This window comes from Pristiophorus japonicus, chromosome 1 (assembly GCF_044704955.1).
Source record: "Pristiophorus japonicus isolate sPriJap1 chromosome 1, sPriJap1.hap1, whole genome shotgun sequence".
Lineage (NCBI taxonomy): Eukaryota > Metazoa > Chordata > Chondrichthyes > Pristiophoridae > Pristiophorus > Pristiophorus japonicus.
In genome coordinates this window covers 100,539,299-100,551,186 of record NC_091977.1, presented here as the reverse complement: position 1 = coordinate 100,551,186, position 11,888 = coordinate 100,539,299, and positions in this window count along the sequence as shown.

Genomic DNA, 11,888 nt, shown 5'->3' with positions numbered 1-11,888 from the left:
AGTATTCAAGAGAGAAATCAATAGATTTTTGGATATTAAGGAAATCAAGGGATATGGGGATAGTGCAGGAAAGTGGAGTTGAGGTAAAAGATCAACCATGATCTTATTGAATGGCGGAGCAGGCTCGAGGGGCCGAATGGCCTACTCCTGCTCCTAGTTCTTAAGTTCTTATGTAACTCCGCTGGAATCATCTACATCCAACTGAAAGGGCAGACATTGGTTTAATGTCGCATCTGAAAGATAGCACTTCTGACAGTGCAGCACTCCCTTAGTACAGCACTGAAGTATCAGCTTAGATTTTGTGTTTTCTGGAGTGGGACTTGAACTCACAGCCTTCTGACTCAGATACAAGATAGGATGTTTCACGATATTTGAGTTTACTTATAAGCATGCTCATGTATTTATTATTGATTTTATTATGACCATAGTTAGTTATTGTTGATGGGGATACTGATGAATGATTCTCATAAGAACATAAGAACATAAAGAAATATGAGCAGGAGTTGGCTATATGGTCCCTCGAGCCTGCTCCGCCATTCAATAAGATCATGGTTGATCATCGACCTCAACTCCAGTTTGCCGCCGAATCTCCATATTGCTTGATTCCCCTCGATTCCAAAATTCTATCTATCTCAGCCTTGAATATATTCAGAGACTCAGCATCCATAGCTCTCTGGGGCAGAGAATTCCAAAGATTCACAACCCTCAGTGAAGAAATTCCTCCTTATCTCTGTCTTAAATGGCCTCCCCTATCCTGAGACTGTGCCCCCTAGTTCTAGACACTCCAGCAGGGGAAACAACCTCTCAGCATCTACCCTGTCAATCCCCTTCAGAATTTTGTATGTTTCATAGAGATCACCTCTCATTCTTCTAAACTCCAGAGAGTATAGGCCCATTCTACACAATCTCTCATTATAAGACAGCCCTCTCATCCCAGGAATCAATCTAGTGAACCTCTGTTGTACCGCCTCCAAGGCAAGTATATCCTTCCTTAGATAAGGAGACCAAAACTGTGCACAATACTCCAGGTGTGGTCTCACCAAGTCCCTGTACCATTGTAGCAATATTTCCTTACTCTTATACTCCAACTCCCTTGCAAGAAAGTGCAACATGCCATTTACCTTCCTTATTGCTTGCTGTACCTGCATGCTAGCTTTCTGTGTTTCTTGTACAAGGATACCTAAATCTCTTGGAACACCAACAGTTAAAAGTTTCTCATCATTTAAAAAATATTCCGTTTATTTTTTATTTTTGACAAAGTGAATAACCTCACATTTCCCTACATTATACTCCATCTGCCAACTTCTTCCCACTCACTTAGTCCATCTATAGCCCTTTGCAGATGCTTTGTGTTCTCCTCACAGCTTACTGTCCCACCTAGCTTTGTATGTGTTATGAATGCAATAAGGGTTCAAGCTGAGTACTGGTTAACTAAGCAAGGTATGCTTTATTTAGTCCCAAAGTGACTCACTCACAAAATTGCTGGCCTTTTATACCAGAGCAGCACCATGTGCGTGCTGCTCAGTGACCTCCAACAATGACACCATCTGGTAACTACAAACAGCATGTACATACATGACAATACCCTCCTCTGAGATCTTATCACAGTCTTTCACAGGTTGAGATGGTCCGGTGCTTTACGCTCCCGGGTTGACCGTCTCAGTTCAATTCCGGCCTTGGGTGAGTGTGCGGAGTCTGCTGTGGCTGGATGGCTGATTTGCTGGGGGTGGCAGTGGCCATGTCAGGAATTGCAAGTCCATTTTTATTGAACAAGTTCGTGATAGAAATTCCAAATTCAGTGATGACCCTTGAGTCCACTGAAAGCTGCTGGTAGGTTGGTTGCTCATCAATGGTTTCTTCGTTCGACTACTCTGGCTCGTCTGTGTGCCTCAGCTTTGTTTGATCCATGTGTTTCCTGCAAGTTTGCCCATTCTTGAGCTTAATAACAAATACTCTGTTGCCCTCCTTGGCCATGACAGTACTAGTGATCCATTTGGGACCCTGACCATAATTCAACACATATACAGGATCATTAACAGAAATCTCCCATGACACAGTTGTGCAATCGTGGTGCCCTTGTTGACTCTGTCTTCTGTATTCAACATGATTACTTAAATCTGGGTGTACAAGTGATAACTTGGTCTTAAGACCTCTTTCCATCATGAGTTCAGCAGACGAGACCCCTTTGAGTGTGCGGGGTCATGTCCTGTAACTCAGCAATATGCAAGACAAGCGGGTCTGCAATGACCCTTATCAGTAGGTAACCTTTGGCATTGTTGCCAAATTAAGCTAATTTAAGGGTTAAGTCATGGCAGGAGAGCCCAGACCCATGTCATGCTCCTCCTGTGCTATGTGGGAAGTCAGGGACACTCCCAGTGTCCCTGACTGCTATGTGTGCAGGAAATGTGTCTAGCTGCAGCTCCTGACAGACCGCATTGTAGCATTGGAGCTGCGCGTGGACTCACTCTGGAGCATCTGCGATGCTGAGAATGTTGTGAATAGCTTGTTTAGTGAGTTGGTATCACCACAGGTAAAGGTTACACAGGCAGATAGGAATGGGTGACCATCAGGCAGAGCAGTGGAAGGAAGGTAGTGGAGGGGTCCCCTGCTGTCATCTCCCTTCAAAACAGATATACTATTTTGGATACTGTTGGGGGAGATGACTCATCAGGGGAAGGCAGCAGTAGCCAAGTTCATGGCACCATGGGTGGCTCTGCTGCACAGGAGAGCAGGAAAAAGTGTGGGAGAGCTATAGTGGTAGGGGATTCTATTTAAAGGGAATAGATAGGCGTTTCGACGGCCACAATCGAGACTCCAGAATGGTATGTTACCTCCCTGGTGCAAGGGTCAAGGATGTCTCGGAATGGCTGCAGGGCATTCTGGAGGGGGAGGGTGAACAGCCAGCTGTCGTGGTGCATATAAGTACCAACGATATAAGTAGACAGTTTGACAAGGTTCCACATAAGAGATTGGTGTGCAAAATTAAAGCACATGGTATTGGGGGTAATGTACTGACGTGGATAGAGAACTGGTTGGCAGACAGGAAGCAGAGAGTCGGGATTAACGGGTCCTTTTCAGAATGGCAGGCAGTGACTAGTGGAGTGCCGCAGGGCTGAGTGCTGGGATCCCAGATCTTTACAATATATATTAATGATTTAGATGAAGGAATTGAGTGTAATATCTCCAAGTTTGCAGATGACACTAAACTCGGTGGTGGTGTGATCTGTGAGGAGGACACTAAGAGGCTGCAGGGTGACTTGGACAGGTTAGACGAGTGGGCAAATGCATGGCAGATGCAATATAATGTGGATAAATGTGAGGTTATCCACTTTGGGGGCAAAAACACGAAGGCAGAATATTATCTGAATGGCGGAAGATTAGGAAAAGGGGAGGTGCAGCGAGACCTGGGTGTCATGGTTCATCAGTCATTGAAAGTTGCCATGCAGGTACAGCAGGCGGTGAAGAAGGCAAATGATATGTTGGCCTTCATAGGATTTGAATATAGGAGCAGGGAAGTCTTGCTGCAGTTGTACAGGGCCATGGTGAGGCCCCACCTGGAATATTGTGTTCAGTTTTGGTCTCCTAATCTGAGGAAGGACGTTCCAGCTATTGAGGGAGTGCAGCGAAGGTTCACCAGACTGATTCCAGGGATGGCTGGGCTGTCATATGAGGATGGAGACTGGATCAACTGGGCCTTTATTCACTGGGGTTTAGAAGGATGAGAGGGGATCTCATAGAAACATATAAGATTCCGACTGGACAAGACAGTCTAGATGCGGGAAGCATGTTCCCGATGTTGGGGAAGTCCAGAACAAGGGGACACAGTCTTAGGATAAGGGGCAGGCCATTTAGGACTGAGATGAGGAGAAACTTCTTCACTCAGAGAGTTGTTAACCTGTGGAATTCTCTGCCGCAGAGAGTTGTTGATGCCAGTTCATTGGATATATTCAAGAGGGAGTTAGATATGGCCCTTACGGTTAAGGGGATCAAGGGGTATGGAGAGAAAGCAGGAAAGGGGTACTGAAGGAATGATCAGCCATGATCTTATTGAATGGTGGTGCAGGCTCGAAGGGCCGAATGGCCTACTCCTGCACCTATTTTCTATGTTTCTATGTTTCTAAAATGGGATGAGGTCCTACAAGCTGAATTTAGGGAGCTAGGAGTTAAATTAAAAAGTAGGACCTCAAAGGTAGTAATCTCAGGATTGCTACCAGTGCCACGTATAGTCAGAATAGAAGTAGAGGGATAGTTAAGATGAATACGTGGCTTGAGAAATGGTGCAAGAGGGAGGGATTCAAATTCCTGGGACATTGGAACCGGTTCTGGGGGAGGTGTGACCAGTACAAACCAGACGGTCTGCACCTGGGCAGGACTGGAACCAATGACCTGGGGGGAGTGTTTGCTAGTGCTGTTGGGGAGGGTTTAAACTAATATGGCAGGGGGATGTAAATCTATGCAGGGAGACAGATAGAAGTAAAAAGGGGGCAGAAGCAAAAGGTAGAAAGGAGATAAGGAAACGTGGAGAGCAGAGAAATCAAAGGCAAAAATCAAAAAGGGCCACATTACAACATAATTCTAAAAGGACAAAGAGTGTTAAAAAAACAAGCCTGAAGACTCTGTGTCTCAATGCGAGGACTTTTCGTAATAAGGTGGATGAATTAACTGCGCAGATCCCAATGATGTAATTGGGATTACAGAGACATGGCTCCAGGGTGACCAAGGCTGGGAACTCAACATTCAGGGGTATTCAATATTCAAGAAGGATAGACAGAAAGGAAAAGGAGGTGGGGTAGCGTTGCTGGTTAAAGAGGAGGTTAACACAATAGTAAGGAAAGACATTAGCTTGGATGATGTGGAATCTGTATAGGTAGAACTGCAGAACACCAAGGGGCAGAAAACGCTAGTGGGAGTTGTGTACAGACCACCAAACAGTGGTAGTGAGGTTGGGGATGGCATCAAACAGGAAATTAGGGACGCGTGCAATAAAGGTATAGCAGTTATCATGGGTGACTTTAATCTACATATCGATCGGGCTAACCAAACTGGTCGCAATACAGTGGAGGAGGATTTCCTGGAGTGTATAAGGGATGGTTTTCTAGACCAATATGTCGAGGATCCAACTAGAGAGCAGGTCATCCTAGACTGGGTGATGTGTAATGAGAGAGGATAAATTGGCAATCTTGTTTTGCAAGGCCCCTTGGAGAAGAGTGACCAGAATATGGTAGAATTCTTCATTAAGATAGAGAGTGACACAGTTAATTCAGAGACTAGGGTCCTGAACTTAAAGAAAGGTAACTTCGGTGGTATGAGATGTGAATTGGCTAGGATAGACTGGCGAATGATACTAAAAGGGTTGATGGTGGATAGGCAATGGCAGACATTTAAAGATCACATGGATGAACTTCAACAATTGTACATCCCTGCCTGGCGTAAAAATAAAATGGGGAAGGTAGCTCAACCATGGCTAACAAGGGAAATTAGGGATAGTGTTAAATCCAAGGAAGAGGCATATAAATTGGCAAGAAAAAGCAGCAAACCTGAGGACTGGGAGAAATGTAGAATTCAGCGGAGGACAAAGGGTTTAATTAGGAGGGGGAAAATAGAGTATGAGAGTAAGCTTGCAGGGAACATAAAAACTGACTGCAAAAGCTTCCATAGGTGGATGAAGAGGAAACAATTAGTGAAGACAAATGTAGGTCCCTTGCAGTCAGAATCAGGTGAATTTATAATGGGGAACAAAGAAATGGCAGACAAATTGAACAAATACTTTGGTTCTATTTTCACTAAGGAAGACACAAATAACCTTCCGGAAATACTAGGGGACCGAGGGTCTAGCGAGAAGGAGGAACTGAAGGAAATCCTTATTCGTCAGGAAATTGTGTAAGGGAAATTGATGGGATTGAAGGCTGATAAATCCCCAGGGTCTGATAGTCTGCATCCCAGAATACTTAAGGAAGTGGCCCTAGAAATAGTGGACGCATTGGTGGTCATTTTCCAACATTCTATAGACTCTGGATCAGTTCCTATGGATTGGAGGGTATATAATATAACCCCACTTTTTAAAAAAGGAGGGAGAGAGAAAACCTGGAATTATAGACCGGTTAGCCTGACATCGGTAGTGGGGAAAATGTTGGAATCAATTATTAAAGACGTAATAGCAACGCATTTGGAAAGCAGTGACAGGATCGGTCCAAGTCGGCATGGATTTATGAAAGGGAAATCATGCTTGAAAAATCTTCTAGAATTTTTTGAGGATGTAACTAGTAGAGTGGACAAGGGAGAACCAGTGGATGTGGTGTATTTGGACTTTCAAAAGGCTTTTGACAAGGTCCCACACAAGAGATTAGTGTGCAAAATTAAAGCGCATGGTATTGGGGGTAATATATTGACGTGGATAGAGAACTGGTTGGCAGACAGGAAGCAAAGAATAAGAATAAACGGGTCCTTTTCAGAATGGCAGGCAATGACTAGTGGCGTACCTAAGATTCAGTGCTGGGATTCCAGCAATTTACAATATACATTAATGATTTGGACGAAGGAATTGAACGTAATATCTCCAAGTTTGCAGATGACACTAAGCTGGGTGGCAGTGTGAGCTGTGAGGAGGACGCTAAGAGGCTGCAGGGTGACTTGGACAGGTTAGGTGAGTGGGCAAATGCATGGCAGATGCAGTATAATGTGGATAAATGTGAGGTTATCCACTTTGGTGGCAAAAACAGGGAGGCAGAATATTATCTGAATGGTGACAGATTTGGAAAAGGGGAGGTGCAACGAGACCTGGGTGTCATGGTACATCACAGTCATCGAAAGTTGGCAGGCGGTGAAGAAGGCAAATGGCATGTTGGCCTTCATAGCGAGAAGATTTGAGTATAGGAGCAGGGAGGTCCTACTGCAGTTGTACAGGACGTTGGTGAAGCCACACCTTGAATATTGTGTACAGTTTTGGTCTCCTAATCTGAGGAAGGACATTCTTGCTATTGAAGGAGTGCAGCGAAGTTTCATCAGACTGATTCCCGGGATGGTAGGGCTGACAAATGAAGAAAGACTGGATCGACAGGTCTTATATTCACTGGAATTTAGAAGAATGAGAGGGGATCTCATAGAAACATATAAAATTCTGATGGGATTGGACAAGTTAGATGCAGGAAGAATGTTCCGGGTGTTGGGGAAGTCCAGAACCAGGGGTCACAGTCTAAGGATAAGAGGTAAGCCGTTTAGGACCGAGATGAGGAGAAACTTTTTCACTCAGAGAATTGTGAACCTGTGGAATTCTCTACCACAGAGAGTTGTTGATGCCAGTTCGTTAGATATATTCAAAAGGGAGTTAGATGTGGCCCTTACAGCTAAAGGGATCAAAGGGTATGGAGAGAAAGCAGGAATGGGGTACTGAAGTTGCATGATCAGCCATGATCATATTGAATGGTGGTGCAGGCTTGAAGGACCGAATGGCCTACTCCTGCACCTATTTTCTATGTTTCTATGTTTCATGCTTGGATGGGAGACTGGGAATACCAGGTGCAATAGGCTTTGCCGACTTCCACAGATAGAGCCCAATCCGGTTTGATCTCGGAAGCTAAGCAGAGTAAGGCTTGGTGAGAGACTGCCTGGGAATACCAGGTGCTCTAGGATTTTCAAATGAAGAAACAGATAGAGAATGTCAGGTTGCAAATACATCTGAGAATTGGGCTATGTATAGCACGGTCAGAGGAGAAGTGAAAAAGAAAATACGAGAGGGTATGAGAATAGAATGGCAGCCAACATAGAAGGTAATCCAAAAGTCTTCGATAGGCATAAATAGTAAAAGGATCATAAGAGGAGGGGTGGGGCCAATTCGGGACCAAAAAAAAGACTTATGCATGGTGGCAGAGGGTATGGCTGAGGTACTAAATGAGTACTTTGCATCTGTCTTCACCAAGGAAGAAGATGCTGCCATAGACATAGTGTGCGCGCTAGGTCCGTGCAGCAGAGTCGGTCTTCAGCCGTCTTGGTTAACCCTTGCCACTGGACCATGACCTAGCTCTGCCAAGCCCGTGTGGTGGCTGGTGTGCAACGGTCACCACACGTTAAAAAAAATTCACGCACGGGCAACTTCCATCCCCTCAATTGGAGTTCAGGACTGGAACATTGGGTCCTTCATCGAAATATCTGTGAACTCGTGGAAGCAAGTCATCCTCGTTTGAGGGACCGCCTATGATGATGATTATGATGACTCCCCTCATGCTTTGCTTGATAATTTGTGCTGCATGTTCTGCTTGCCCGTTGGATGCAGGCTTGAACGGTGCTGACCTTAGATGTTTTATGCCGTTAAGTTTTACAGACTCCTGAAACTCCTGACTGGTGAAGCATGACCCATTGTCGCTCACCACTATGTCAGGCAGACCATGTGTCGTGAACATGACATTGAGATTCTCTATGGTTGCCGTGGATGTACTTGATGACATGATTATGCATTCTATTCACTACGAATAAGCATCCACCACCACTAAAAACATTTTGCCCAGGAAGGGACCTGCAAAATCTACATGGATCCTGGACCAAGGTTTGTATGGCCATGACCACAGACTCAGCGGTGATTCCATTGGTGCTTTGCTGTGCTGCATGCAGGTGTTGCACTGATGCACGCATGCTTCCAGCTCAGAATCAATTCCTGGCCACTATACATGGGACCTGGCGATGGCCTTTATTATGTAATGACTCCACAAGGCAAGGTATTGTACTTGAACTGTGGTGACCTTAGTCCATTTATTACAGCTCCCGAGTGAGGGTACAGTATGGTGAGCTCCCTTTTATACCTGGTTACCTGTCGTGTACAGGTGACCCCTAGGTCTCCACCAGTTGTACCCTCTGGTGGTACAAGCATAGTGTATAGAGTGTGAAGGTACATCCAGTAGTCTTATGTAACTGTACATTGAGTATATAGGGTGTATACTTATGTTATACATACACAACATCACTCTCCCCTAAGTCTTGTGCCACTGGTCTTTACATTGTGTGCTCTGGCCCTAGACTTGAGTGCCCAAAGCTCTTGCACCTTGTCTATGCTTTGGCTTGGCTCTCTCCCTGTTGACCCCCAAGTCCTTATTGCCACAACATTGGGAAATGGTCAGCAGTGGACGGTTTGAGGTTGCAGGGGGCGTTGAGTGGGTTCTGGGTGTGATCCATGTGTGTCCACGGCTACATACATTTATTCCCGCGCCCCCCCCCCCATACATAGGCATGTGTGTGGCTCAACACCTGCATGTGCATACATGTACAGAAGGAAAGAACAAAAAAAAAAGGAACATAGGATTAATTACATCACTGTTTGGGTTCTGCAGTAGTGGAACAAGTACATTTTACAGGTAAGGTACATACGTGGTATCACAGTCTTGCCCCTCGGTTGTATAGGTGCAGGTGGGTGAGGAGGCTAGTTTCAGAGTGACCGGACTGTGTCCAGGTTGTCTGATGGCGGTGCTGTGCCCCCTGCCAGTTGGGTGGGCTCGGATCACTCACCTGGCTTAGTCTCAGGGTCTTTGCCGTTGCCTAGTGGTGGGCAGAGCCACAGGAGTGTGTGGCCTCCCTGTCCTCCTTTGAGGGCTGCGGTGTCTCTTTGCTGCCCTTCAGCGATAGTGGGAGCCTGGTCAACTTAGGTCCCATTGGGAAAGCTGGAGGGTGGTAGCCTCTTGCTCCCGGTACTGGCGCTGGTGGCCAGAGTGATAGAGCCGATCAGGGACAGGGTCCCGGTAGTAGCGCCTTTGCCGTCCGATGATCGCTGGCCCTGCAGCTGGTATGCTCCCTCTGTGTATGGCCACACTCATTGGTCCTGGAGGCGCAGGCTACATGGTCGGATTGCCCGCTGGACCTGGGTGTTTCCGACGGGAGGTTGCCCTTGGTTTTGTCGGCATGCATGTAGAACCCTGCATCGCACATCATCACTTCGTTTACTCTCACAATGCATTGGTTCCGACCGCAATCGCCTGACTTATCATGGTTAGTTACATTTACAAACTTGAAATTGCCAGTTACATCTTTTGCATATGTATCACCGGCATCGCTGTATAAAGAGTGGAACTGACCCTTTAATTGTGATGGGTTGCCGGTCTCCTTTAAGAGGGCCTTGCAATCTTTACCCCAATCCGGTTCGCTGCTCGGCATCATGTGTTGCTCCATCAACGCTACCCCTCGTGGTCTGGCCGCCACCATCTTTACTTTAGATGCTTCACCTCGTGGTTCGGGCGCCATCTTCTTTCTCTCCACGAGGTAGGCTGCGGTGATCCTTTTCTCCCCAGGTTCTGGGAGCAGGGAAGTTGCCTTCTGCACCGATTTTCTTCCTCCGGAGTCCTGCCACTGGAGCCTGGAAGGTGAGGTCGGGTCGTTTGGGCTGGATCATCTCGCAGTTGGGTTGAGCGGTCTGGGTCATCTCCATGCAGTCGAGTTGAGCGGCTGGTTTTTCAGGTGCTGTGCTGGATCCAACTTTGGGGCCGTGGAGGACGTCGATCGCTGGAGGTTGGAGGTTTGCCCAGCTCCAATGAATCTTTTTCATCCATCTTCTTCCTAATAGCGTTGGACCATCCCCAGCAACGATCCACAAAGGTAACTTGTGCATCAGCCCGTCATGGGACATCTGGACATCCACGTTACCAACGACTGGGATGGTGTCGTTTGTGTAGGTGAGCAGCTTCACTTGGATCGGGATCATTTTAGGTCGTTCGACTGGATTGTCCCAGAGTTTCTCAAAGGTCGCCTGATTCATCAGTGACTGGCTCATCCCTGTGTCCACCTCCACGTTCTGCAACTTGGGTGCATTCTTGATGGCTTTGGTTTTCATGTCAGTAAGTCTGATGCCATCAGCGGCGATTTTTCTCCCGAGGAATTCGACCACCGGGCCATGAAGACGCACTTTGAGCATTCAAGTCTGAGTCCCACTCTATCCAAACGCAGTAGAACCTCTTCCAGGTGTTCAGATGTTCCTTGGAATCATGACCGGTGATCAGGATGTCATCTTGGAACATGATGGTTCTGGGAACAGACTTCAGTAGACTTTCCATATTCCTCTGGAATATTGCTGCAGCAGAGCAAATTCCAAACGGGCACCTGTGGTAAATAAACAGTCCTTTGTGCGTGCTAATGCACGTAAAACTCTTTGACAGCTCGACCAACTCCTGTGTCATATAGGCCGACATCAAGTCCAGTTTTGTGAACGACTTCCCTCCGGCTAGCGTCGCAAACAAGTCATCAGCCTTCGGTAACGGGTACTGATCTTATTTCGAAGCCCTGTTGATCGTAGCCTTGTAATCTCCACAGATTCTGACTGTGCCATCACTTTTCAGCACAGGAACAATGTGTCTGGCCCATTCATTAAATTCGACCGGTGATATGATCCTTTCAACCTTCTCCCTCATCATATATGGCACTACCCGAGCTTTATGATGGACGGGTCTTGCATCTGAATCCACGTGGATCTGCACCTTGGCTCCCGTGAAGTTGCCAATACCCGGTTCAAACAGCGAGGGGAACTTGCTCAATACTTGGGCACATGTATCTTCCTCCGATGACAACGCCTTTATGTCATTCCAGTCGCATCTGATTTTCTCCAACCAGCTCCTGCCGAGCAGCATTGAGTCATTGCCAGGAATAATCCACAGCGGTAACTCGTGAACCGCACCGTTATACAACACATTAATTTGTGCACTGCCAATCACCTTTATCAGTTCTTTGGTGTACGTGCGCAGCTTGGCGTTAACAGGGCTCAGCCTGGGCCTCACAGTCTTAGTATCCCACAGCTTATTAAATGCCCTCTTGTTCATGTTCGATTGACTCGCCCCTGTGTCCAGTTCCATCGATACCGGTATCCCGTTAAACTTCACATTAATCAAAATTGGTTTACTCTTGGTTATGAAAGAGTACAC